We start from the raw sequence: 12,336 nt of genomic DNA on the forward strand, positions 1-12,336 counted from the left end.
GAAGTCAAGGAGAAATGAGGGATAGGGAAAGTCAGAACCTGCTGCTTCCACACCCCCTGATGTGCTGTGACCATCACTTACCATGTGCCTAGCACTAACTGCTTGACCTGTGTGCTGGCCAAGGCATATCAGATCAGGAAACTGAAGTTTATGCAACCCCTAAGTGGCTCATCCAAGATTCAGATCTGGGCCTTCTGAAACCGAGCTCATTTGTTTATTTATTTTAGTACTATTGTGCTCCTAACAGGGAATTGAGTGAGAAGTAACATCTCTTTGCCCAGGGCAATCTCAGACCAGTTGGTGAGCTAGAATGTAATTTCTTATGTCATGCAAAACACAGTAATAACATTTCAGATTCATAGCGTCATAGAACTGTTAGAGCCCATATTCAGTTCCCGGTCCCAAGCCAGGCTAAGGTGGCTGCTGGGGGAATGAGTTTGTTCTGTGCTGCAGGCTCCTGCTGCCTCCGTTGCTGCTGAGCTGGAGCAAGAGAGCATCTGCAGCTCTGTGATGCCCAATTTAAAGTCTTTAGAGACTAGAGGGGAATTTGACTTCCAATTTGGTCATCCAAGTGAAGACACGATCACCTGAAGGGAGGCAGCCTTGAGCATGGAAAAGGCCAGCCATGTGGCTGCTTACCCTAGCTTTGGTCCAACTTCCAGCTGTAATCATCTTACGATTCTTTAACCCGGAAATCTGGATCCCTAGACATGCAGAGTTCCAACAGTAAAGAGCATCAAGAAGTGAAGCAGGTTGCCAAGAACCAGAAGCTCTTGGTGTTGAGTTGCCAAGTGGTTTTCAGGAAGGGTGAGGTCGGGGACAATGTCACTGGATTCCCTCTTAAAATGAAAAGGTGTTACTCTAGTGGCTTTGTGCTAAAGACCGCAGAAAGGACACAATTGTCTTCGAACCATTGACTGATAGCTCTAGAAGAGCTCTTTTATTTTTAAAAATCTGGTTTATTTCTTGAACTCTTCATTTCTTAACCAAAACTTCTTGACATTGAATTAAAACAACTGAGGCCTGGAAATGGAAAATTACTGGCCCAGGCTCTCAGGACTGGGTAGCTCAAACCTCACTGGGGATTCCCTTTGAAGCCAGTTACCAGGCCAGGTGAGACAGAGGGATCCATGAATGGCCAGGAACTGAATGAAGCTGAGATGAGCTTATGGCCTGGCCTAGACCCTCATGCCAGGAATGAACCTCTGAGAAATATTATACCTTTGTTCCCAGAACAAATGGCAATAAAGGAAAAACAGAAAGAGGATGAGAATTGTCAGGGTTTACCTGTTTTTTTTTTTCCTCAAATGATGCAATCCCCTTAGGCCTAGTATCAGGTTTAATTCAGCACAGCAGCTTTCTAAGCAGAGAGCAATATAATTCATCTTTCTGTATAACAGCACTGTTTTCACTTTTCATACAACCAGTGAGCACAATTACTATTTCAATTTTCCGCGAATGACACTATCTTATTCCAGAACCCACGATTTAAGAGCTCACGAATGTATATTGTCTACAGCTATGGCCACATCACACTCTGGCAGCTTCATTATACATATTTTATCTAGGTAATTCTTTTTCAAATAAGAAAATTGTTATTTCTTTATAAAATAAAATACTATGCACCTGTATTCTGCAAACAAATCAGCGAGGGGAGGTGATGGATAAAAGAATCACTTCTCCCCTTCAGTTTGGAATGCAGGTTAATGAAGAGCTTTGTAAAATATTTACTATTCAATTTTACTTATTAGAGTACTGTAAGAAATGCCAGTGTGGAGCTTAAAATGACAAAGTAATGAAGAGTTGAAAAGGTGTGTACATCAAAATCACCTGGGGAGTTCTGAAAACTATATACACCTCTGCCTCAGAGATTTCAATACATGTCCTTGAGGAGACACATTTGCTCTCCACCTACTCCAGTCCTGGGAAGAGTCCCTTCTATTGCCAGCCATTGTTACTGATGGGATATGTTGTCCCACAGGCTACTGGAGGCCAAAAATGAAAAACAAAAAAAGAAGATCGAGTAAAATGAGCTAGTGGTTTATAATATGTCTTTACCAGGAAATAGATCCAGGACAAATGCAAGCTGTGTCCTATCTTCTCCTGTGTCTCCGCAATTCAAAGAACCATAGACGATGCTCTAGGGTGAATCCAAGATCCCCTGGGGAGTGTTTTCAAGAGATATTAGGAAGACCTCTCCATCCCCAGGATGTAGCACTTGGCGACAGCATGGTCCAAGCTCCCACTCTTTGGGTGGGAGATGACCTCTGAATCTCAGGGGAGGCCACGCAGAGCAGTCCATGGCTCTCTAATAGTGGCACATAGTAGAATCTTCCCAGGAAGATTTCACGCTGCCCTTTTATTAATTGGCAGCACCTGGAGCAACTGCAGGCAAGTGACATTCTGTTTCTGCTGGTGTCCAAGGGTCCAAATTCTATGCACCGTGCTTCCCAGCACCCCAAAGGTTCTGGAGTCTGTATTAAGAGTGACCATATCTACGTATCCTTTTTTCCAGGCCTTATTATCCTAGGTAGAGATTTGGTGATGAATCTCTTATGGGATGTAAATAAATAAAAAGACAGATGGAAATAGGGTGTGCTCCATGCAAGGGAGAAAAAAAAGAGATGGGGGTTGAGTTAGGAAGGAAGAATATAGAGGGTCTGGGAACACTTTCGGCAGGTACAACCTATGCTGCTTCTGTCCAAGAGGCTGAGGGCCTTCATCAGGGTTCCTCAGCTGTGCTCAGAGAACCTGCTAGTTTCTGCTGAGCTGAGGCTCAACACACACAAAAATAGCCATGACTCCTCTCTGGGACACTCCCAGCCATCAGGGCAGGGTGAAAAGGGAGGATGGGATAGATTGTGCCGGCTTTTAAAGCATCCATTCAAAAAATGGCAATGCTGGGGTCAATATCCTGGGCAGACTTTAAAAAATGTATATCTTTCCTTTTAAACCCACATTTACCCAGTAGAACGTTTGTAGTTCCGGGGCTTTCCACACAAGGAAAGGACCCGTTAAAGCTGAGTCCATTCCTGAGGCAAGTCTTTCACTATAAATAGAACAAATTTTACCTTGAGTATCTATCTTTAGGAACCAGGTCACCTTCCAAAGGCTGATGGGGAGTCCTTGATGAGCAGTCAGAAAGGCTGTTTGGCCCCAGCGCTTAGCTCAGTTAACTTCCTTGGAGACTTTACATTCCCAGAATTGACTGTGTACTTCAATTTACATGGGAATGAGGAGGGAAAGGACTAATACACTCATTAGTATTGTATTTACTCTTAAGGCTGGATACTGACTTTACCTTTTTTCTTATCCAAAAATTAAGATAAAATTGTTCAAGTGCATAAAATTGGACAAACATTACATAGATATTACAAAAACAGGCAGTTAAAAGCCCCCAGTAAAGATTTAAACAGACCACTTAGCTCTGACATTGGAACCAGAAGATACACAGTCAATAGGAAACACAGGCCAAAAATGATCAGGCTTTGCTTAGAGTTAAGTTAAATATGCTAGAAACACTTCAATTTATTTCCCCAGTTGTCAAACAGTTGGAAAGAGCAGATCTACATACTTTAAAAATGCTTTCTTACTCCCAAGGATAAGGCAGGTAGGTTTTATAGTAAAACAAAGCATATGAGATGCAGATCTTTATATTTCTCAGTAAATTTGAGCTTTCTTGATATGTGCTTATAGACACTGTAGTTAAAAAGCTACATTTCTTGCAAAGTCCCAAGGTAAATGTAAGTAAAGCTTGGGAAGAGAGAATTCTACAAGAAAACCCACTGACCAGAATAAGAAGAATTTTAAAACAGAAAGATCCCTTGTTAGTGAAACAAGAAAATGGCCACAACTACAAGCCAGAACATCTAACAATTATAGTTAAATTTGGATATAGAGTGGGAGCACATGAAGAACCAATGCATGCCTCACTTCATCTCAAGCAGAGTGAATATTTCTTTTCTTTTTTTTTCTTGGGACAGAGTCTCACTATGTCATGCAAGCTGGAGTGCAATGGCGTGATCTCCGCTCACTGCAACCTCTGCCTCCTGAGTTCAAGTGATTCTCCTGCCTCAGCCTCCTGAGTAGCTGGGATCACAGACGTGCACCAGCACACCTGGCTAATTTTTGTATTTTTAGTAGAGATGGGGTTTCACCATATTGGCCAGGCTGGTCTCGAACTCCTGACGTCGTGATCCACCCATGTCGGCCTCCCCAAGAGCTGGGATTACAGGCATGAGCCACCGTGCCTGGCCAGAGTGAATATTTCTTTAAACATGGCCCACCCCAGTAACAATGAGCACACCTACCATACACATCTGGGTTCCTAATACCATTCTCCAATTAAAATAACAACAACAAACTGGGCCTTCTTGGAAAAATTACATGAAGGCTCATTCATTCCTATGTCTGGAGGTTGATGCTGCCTATGAGATGGGACCACAGCTAGGGCTATAGGCCAAAACATCTACACATGGCCTTTCTATGGAGCCTGGGCTTCCTCACAGGATGCTGGCTGAGTTCCAAGGGCTGTTGTCCCAAGAGAATCAGGCAGAAGCTGTGCTTCCTTTTATGAGCTACCCTCAAAAGTCACAAGGCAACACTTTTTTCACCATTGCCCAGATTCAAGGTAAAGGAACATAGACCCCACATTTGGATAGGAGGAAAGTCAAAGCTATGTTGTAAGAAGATGCAAGTCGGGAGATACCAATGCGATCGTCTTTGGAAAACATGCATTGTCACAGCAGGTAGGGAAGTCAATAAGGCTTCCACAGAAGGAGTGGTATGTGAATAAACCCTTACAGGATGAGCAATTGGCAGCTAAATAAAAAAAATTTTTTAAAGGGGTGCTTTTCCCTAAGGAGGGGAAAGCATGGGCAAAGACTTAGAAAATGAAATGACATAGAATCATTCTTGAGACTCCGTATCATTTAGGACATCTGGATCACACAGAAGAGTGGTGGAAGTTGAGGCCTGAAAGATACATGGGACCTGGATTATGGAGCTTTTAACGCCCTGGCAAAGTTGAAATTTTGCCTTAGAGGGGATGTGAAATTACTAAATCATTTTAGGCCTGAACTACATGATCCTACTTGCATATCAACAATGTGCTATTTAAACGCATTGCTCTCTCTTCCTTTTCCCCATAAATTGGTTGATGTCTAAAAATGCTGTTTCCATGACACACTTGTCGTGAATTCTAATCCGCTTAGCTCCTTGCAAATCTAGATCCCTCTGTAGGAGGTGTGAAAAGGACCTTCACTCCATTATCCAAAAGTGTTCTCTAGGGAGAAGACTCCATTGAGTATTCTTTTGTACACTCCCAATTGAGACCTACTGGATTAAGTGTCATGAGAAGATGGAGAAATAGTTTACAATGTTTTATATTGAAAAGTTATTAATAGAGTTGGAATATTAAATTTTTAATGAGTTTTATTATCAATAAAACTTCTATGGACTATTTTCACTAATGAAGGTACATGTGAATGAGAAATAGATACACTGATGCTTGTAAGTCTCCAGTAGTACCTCAGCATGTGACAAATGAACACAGACACCCACGGGCCATATCTACCAAATTGTCTTAAATCTCCTACCTAGATTTATCATTCTATAAGAAGATAGAAAAATCTTAATGTGGATTTATGCTGGTAGCCAGGGGGAAGAGGGAGTTTGAAAATAATTAACAGTGAAAAGTAAACTCTGTGAATACAAAGTAGAAACTGCTGGTGCCGGTGCCATAGCAGTTACTTAATCTGTGTCATGACCTGCAAGGCAATTAAATGAAGTCTGAGTGGGTGAAGAAACTCTTAAGATTCAGTCCAAAATGGTTTCCATGTCCAAGGGGACCCATTGATGGAAGCTGGTCAGGGGACAACACTAAACTCATTCTATCCAGAGAATTTATATGATGCAAGAAATAGCAAAAGCTTCAAGCTGATTCTCAAGGCATCAGAAGCTGGGCAAAGAAACAGCAGACTAGTTCCTCATCTTAAATACTAGTTGCAGAAGTGGACCTTAATTTAATATACCTTAATTATAATAAAAGGTAATAGTGATAAAGCCTTCACTATGCACTATGAGTTTTTCTAAGTATTTTGCATATATTAATTCATTTAAGCACACACAAGAACCCTATGAGGTGGATACCATAATTATTTTCCCCATTTTCCGTAAGAGGAAACCAGGACTCAGAAAGGTTGAGTGATTTACTGGTGGTCATATAGTTAATAAGTGACAATTCTGGGATTTGGACTCATACAATCTGGCTTACTGACTATGCATATTTATCCACTAAGCTATTCCCTAGGCCCAGTTTTTTTTTTTTTCCTGTCTTCCCCGGAGTAGAACCTAGGCACAGTTTTTAAAGTAATAAACTCATTGTAAAATTTCAAATGATACAAAAAAATATTAACTATTAAATGAAAGTTCCATATCCTGTTCACCCCACCTCTCCCTGCCCTTCGGTTTTTTCCAAGTTACTATTGTTAAACATTTAGAATTCATTTGATTAAAGAATGTATTTGATTTTTTAAAACATTGCAGTGTTTTATAGTATCTCTAATGTTTAAAAAAGTTATATGGCATTGACATCTTCCAAGTTTGGTGCACAATGGCTTGTGAGACACAGATTTGGAGCTCGTTTGTGAGCCTCTGTTAGCTCACGAGTGCCCCTATCTGAAACCGGCATCAGCACCTCACTGAGGCTTGCATGTTCCACTGCACAGGCAGTACCTTGGGAATTTATTAAAATACTGTCTCTGGCGGGCACGCCTGTAATCCCAGCACTTTGGGAGGCCGAGGTGGGCAGATCACGAAGTCAGGATTTCCAGACCAGTCTGGCCAACATAGTGAAACCCCATCTCTACTAAAAATACAAAAAAATTGGCCAGGCATCGTGGTGCGCACTTATAATCCCAGCTACTCAGGAGGCTGAAGCAGGAGAATCGTGTGAACCCGGGAGGCGGAGGTTGTAGTGAGCCGAGATCACACCATTTCACTCCAGCCTGGGTGACAGGGTGAGATTCTGTCTCAAAATAAATAAATAAATAAATAAAATACTGTCTCTGTGTGAAAATGTTTATCTAAAGAGGGAGGAAACATCATTGAAAGTTGAAAAAAATGTTAACATGATGTGAGGACATGCATTGGCAACACATGTATGATGAATAATTTTATATGTCAACTTCGCTTGACCAAGGGGTGCTCAAATATCTGCTTGGACACGATTTCTGGATGTGTCTATGAGAGTGTTTTTGGAAGAGATCAGCCATTTGAATTGGTGAATTGAGGAAAGCAGATGGCCCTCCCCACGCGGATGGGCATCATCCTATCCATTAAGGGCCTGAATAGAATAAAAAGACAATGCAGTAAGGTTGAATTCACTCTCTGCCTGACTTTTGAGCTGAGACATTGATCTCCTCCTGCCCTCAACTCCGGGTTCTCAAGCCTTGAGACGCGGACTAGAATCTACAAGATCAGCTCTCTGGCTCTCAGGCCTTCAAACTCTACCACTGGCTTTCCTGGGTCTTCAGCTTGTAGTTGGCAAGACTGTGGGACTTTTCAACCTCTGCAATCACATGAGCCAATTCCTCATAATAAATGTCTTCCTAAATATTCATATATATATATAAAATATATTATATGTGTGTATGTGTATATCCTATACAAGCACACACACATAAATATCTGTATTAGTGGTTCTGTTTCTCTGAAGAACCTGGGAACCATATGATATGTATGGTTCTCTATATATTTAGGTATATATATATATATATATACATGTGTGTATATGATATACATATACATATGTGTATATATGTGTATATATTACCTAAATATATGGAGAACCATACAAATACACATACACACACACGAACACACATACACACCCCACATATAGATCTTATCAATTCCATTTCTCTGGACGACCCTGACTAATACACCGTGATTCTCTCTAAATGGGATTTCAGTAAAAGCCTGAAAACCTTTGCAGACATTTCTGGGTTTTCGACTGGAGGATTCCTGAAAGCGTAGGCAAAAATTCTCTGGCAATGTCAAGGGTCCACTCTGTTGGCACAGAGCCCTCTATGGGGAGTCAGAGACCTAGATTCTTATCTCAAGCTTGTAATAACCCTAGTTAAATCAGTTTAGTACCCTGAGCATCAATTTTCTAGGTGCTGAATTAGAAATTTCGAAGATGCTGACCTCTAAAGCCCCATTCTCTGCTGAGATTTTGGATGTCTAAAGGCACCATGTAAAGCAAAGTGCTCTCACTGATTTTAATATGGATAGCCACCTCTTTTGCTGTTTCTATGCATCTCTATCCTGGTTTTGGTGTGCTTTTGATTCCAATGGTTCAAAGAGTCTTCCAGCTTTGTCTGCACTTTAGGATCCAAGGGAATATAGGCAGTGTCCAGAGGAGTCTATTTTTAAATGCATTCAGTAAGCATTTATTAACACCTTGTCAGGTGAGGCTCTGAGGCTATTGGCATGACTGAAACATGGTCCCTGCCCTCATGGATTCAGTCTGGGGCAGAGATAGTATTACGTTCATTTGTTTTCAGCCTTGAAGCAATCAACACCTGCACCGTGCACTATGTCATTAGGGAACCCACTGCTCTCCTGTTAGAAGTAAACTCTCAGCTTTCCTTGTTTGACCCATGAGTTGTTTTGAGGGAATTTTTTAAAAATGTATAAACAAGTGGAATTTTTCCAGTTCCCGTTTTATTGTTGATTTCTAACTTAATTGCACTGTTCTTAGAGAATGTGGTCTGTATGGCACCAATCCATTGAAGTTTTCTAAGGCTACTGTTGATCTTTCTTAATTATACTTTTCTGTATTTAATTTTTAAACATTTATGCTGAATCAATTTAGAGAGATAATATGATAATTACAACCTCAGAGTCTAGAGCCAGATCTTGATTTTCCTCTCAGCTCTGCCAGTGACTGGCTGCATAAAATCGGGTGATGACGTCAGTCTCCACATCTGTAAAGTAAGAATAATAAAAGAGACTATTGCAGTGGGTTCCAGAGAGGTTCAAATAAGCTCATACTTTCACAGAACCAAAAACAGTTCTTGGCACATAGTGACTGCTCAGTAAATGTTATTTAATATTATTTTTCTACTTATATATTCCATTTATAGAACATTCTCCAAAAGACAAAATTATAGGGGTGGAGAACAGATCAGCGGTTGCCAGAGGTTAGAGATGAAGGGAGGGAAACAGGATGACGATAAAAGGGTAGCACAAATGGTCTTCAGGATGATGGAACTGTTGTATATCTTGATTGTGGTGGTGGCCATGTGAATCTACACATGCAACAAAATCGCATAGAAACACACACGCACACATACGCATATACACGTACACACGAGTGCATGTAAAACGAGTTAAGTCTGAATAAGGTCTGTGGATTATACCCACTGTGTCAACTTCCTGGCTTGGATATTGTGCTATGGTTAGGGAAGACCTTACCATTGAGGGAAACTTGCAGAAGGGTACACAGGACCTCTCTGCACTATTTTTTTGTAACTTTTTGTGAGTCCATAATTATTTAAAAATTTAAAAAACTTTTAAATGCTCCTGGCATATGGTGAATGTCTAGTAAGTGTTATTTATTACGTTTTGTCATAGCTGTTTTTCAAGTTTTTATGTATATTTAACAGATATTAATTTTGAAATTAAATTCAGAACAATAGATACTATTTTTAAAAAGACAGTGTATCTCAGCAAAGTTCCATATTGTTACATGTACAGGAACTTTGAGCCCCTTGTGAGCTGAAAAATGAATTAGAATTTCTGATAACTAGTGTCATTTTGTTAGCCCCTTTTGAATTGTGAAAATATCAGGAGGCATGAATAAGAAAACCCTAAGTCCTGAGTCCATGCGTGTTGGTCTCCTGGATGCAGGAAAACTCGGGAACAATAGATGAGAAAGGGCTGGCCCCCAGCAATTAGAACTCTGCAGCCTCAACAAATGCTTTATATTCCCAGAACTCTCCTAGTGAGAGCAATCTCCTACCTCCATCACACAGTTACTTTGACCAGAAAAGTCCTTGTCACTGTTTCCAAAAGGGGTCCTGAAGATTATCTCATACAGTCTTTGCATTTGCAATCAGAAGCTGAGGCCCAGGGACAGTAAGTTTCCTGACCAAGGCCAGTAGCTGGTCAACAGCAGAGCCTGGTCTTCAATCAAGGCAGAAGCTGTTTGCCCTGGGTTTCACTGTGGCATGTCCCAGGACAGCAGGGATTTGATGCTCTCTCCCACCCACAACTACCCAGAGTCATTGAGTGTAATCAGGAGACCAATGCTCAAGGGACACCTCCTCAGGCCCTCAGCACTGAAGGGGAGCAGAGAGGAGATTGAGATGCACCCAGCCCGCAGCCTAGGCACCAGCCGTCCAGGGACACAGGCCTACACTGTGATGCAGGTGGTGAGCGCCATGGCATGTCCTGGTGGCTTCTGCTCTGTCTACGCCCAGAATTTACAACTTTGACCCTAAGAGAATACCAACCCTAAAAGCCTAAATTTTCTCCTTACACTGTTGTGAGTTGAAAAAGCTGTGCTCAAGGGTACACAGATGTTACCAGTGGAGGGTGTCCAGGTTCTTGGCATTTTGAACAAAGAATTGGACAAAAAGCACAAACAAAGCTATGAAAGACTAAAGCAAAGATGGCATAGATTTATTGAAACGAAAGTATACTCCACACATGGGCAGTTGGCTGGACCTCAAGAACGCTGGTTACAGAATTTTCTGGGCTTTAAATACCTTCTAGAGGCTTCCCATTGATTACTTGGTTCACACATTATGTAAATGAAGTAGTGGCTCACAACCAATCTGATTGGTCATGGAAGGTAACCAATCTGATTGGTCATGGAAGGTGACCAATCAGGGGCTAAAGTGAAGTTACAAAGTTACACCCCTATGCAAGTGAAGGCTAGGCCTACAATCAGTCTGATTGGTTGCAGGAGGGGACCAATCAGAGGTACTTTCATTTTTAATCTGCAAGGCAGAAAAGCAGGAGGGGTGGGGGGAGCAGGTTGCAAAGGGAGTAGCCTCCGATCCTTTTGTTACTTGGGTGTGAAGAGATGGGATTTTCCTTTTTATTCAGTTCTAGGAAACTAGTGCAAATTGGCCTTAGGATCTCTGTCTCCAGACCCTATTCTCCTGCCTCACAAAGACAGGTGTACCTTTTTGTTAATTCACCCACTGACACACAACGTTACTGCCTGTGCTAGCTGAGTGTCTGACAGCAAGTCAGAAGGCAAATGGTCTGTTCTCGGCCCTCATCCACTAGCCAGATGTTCTTAGGCTCTCCTCTCCGAACCTCAGTTTTGCCACCTGTCAAATGGGATATCTTGCTTCCTTAACTGGCGAGATTGTGGTGAGGATTAAGTGAACCCTTGGAGACGAAAGGCTTTTACGATTTGTAGAGTTGGTTATACTAGACACTAGATTAGTGTCATATCATAAACCCCTGCCTCTCTCCACAGTTCTACTAGGAATTGGCCTCTTTTGCCCAAGAATTGAGATATAACCCCTTATGTTTTCAAGGAGAACTGGAAATTCCTGATCCCCAAAGGAGTGATTCAGAATGGAACTTTACACACATTCAAGTAGATCTCCGCAAGAAAGATTTAGGGGCCAGAGCCCCCCAGTCAATTCTGTTAAATGGCTCTGCTGAGATGACGAAGAGGCTTTAGAAAGAGAATAGGTACAAAGGCATAGGAGACCAACTCAAAAAATAGCACTGGCCCCATTTATACCTTCCTGCTTCCCTGGAGCCAGAGAAAGTGGCACCTGCAGCCTTCACTGCTTGGTCTACCCTGCCACCTTGTGGCTATTTGCTAGACTGCACCGGTAGAACAGCCTCAGAGAAAGCGGAGACCAACAGGAACCCTTAATCACGCACTCACTCCTTTACTCCGTCACTCAACAAACTCGTACAGATGCTCACAGTTGTTCAGGCTGAAGAAATTCACAGGCTGGAAGAAGAGAGGGACTGAAGGGAGGGTAAATGGAGAAAAGAGACTTGCTAGGCAGGGGTCTTGGTGTTTGCAAAGACTCTGAAGCCTCACAGGTTTGGGAAGTGGTGAGCTTCTCCATGTGACTGCAAGAATAGGGTGCACCAGGTAGAAATGATGGGAGGTGAGGTTAGAGCCTCACTATCAGAAAATGATATGTATGAAACTGTAAGCCTCTGTACGTTAAAAAAAAAACACACACACACACACACAAACAAAAAACGAAGAAAGACACAACTTGGTCCCTGGAGTGCAGGTCAATTCAGGTTACAGGAGCTGTCCAACCCTCCGCAAATGGCCCCCAG

The sequence above is a fragment of the Nomascus leucogenys genome, chromosome 11 (assembly GCF_006542625.1).
Source record: "Nomascus leucogenys isolate Asia chromosome 11, Asia_NLE_v1, whole genome shotgun sequence".
Lineage (NCBI taxonomy): Eukaryota > Metazoa > Chordata > Mammalia > Primates > Hylobatidae > Nomascus > Nomascus leucogenys.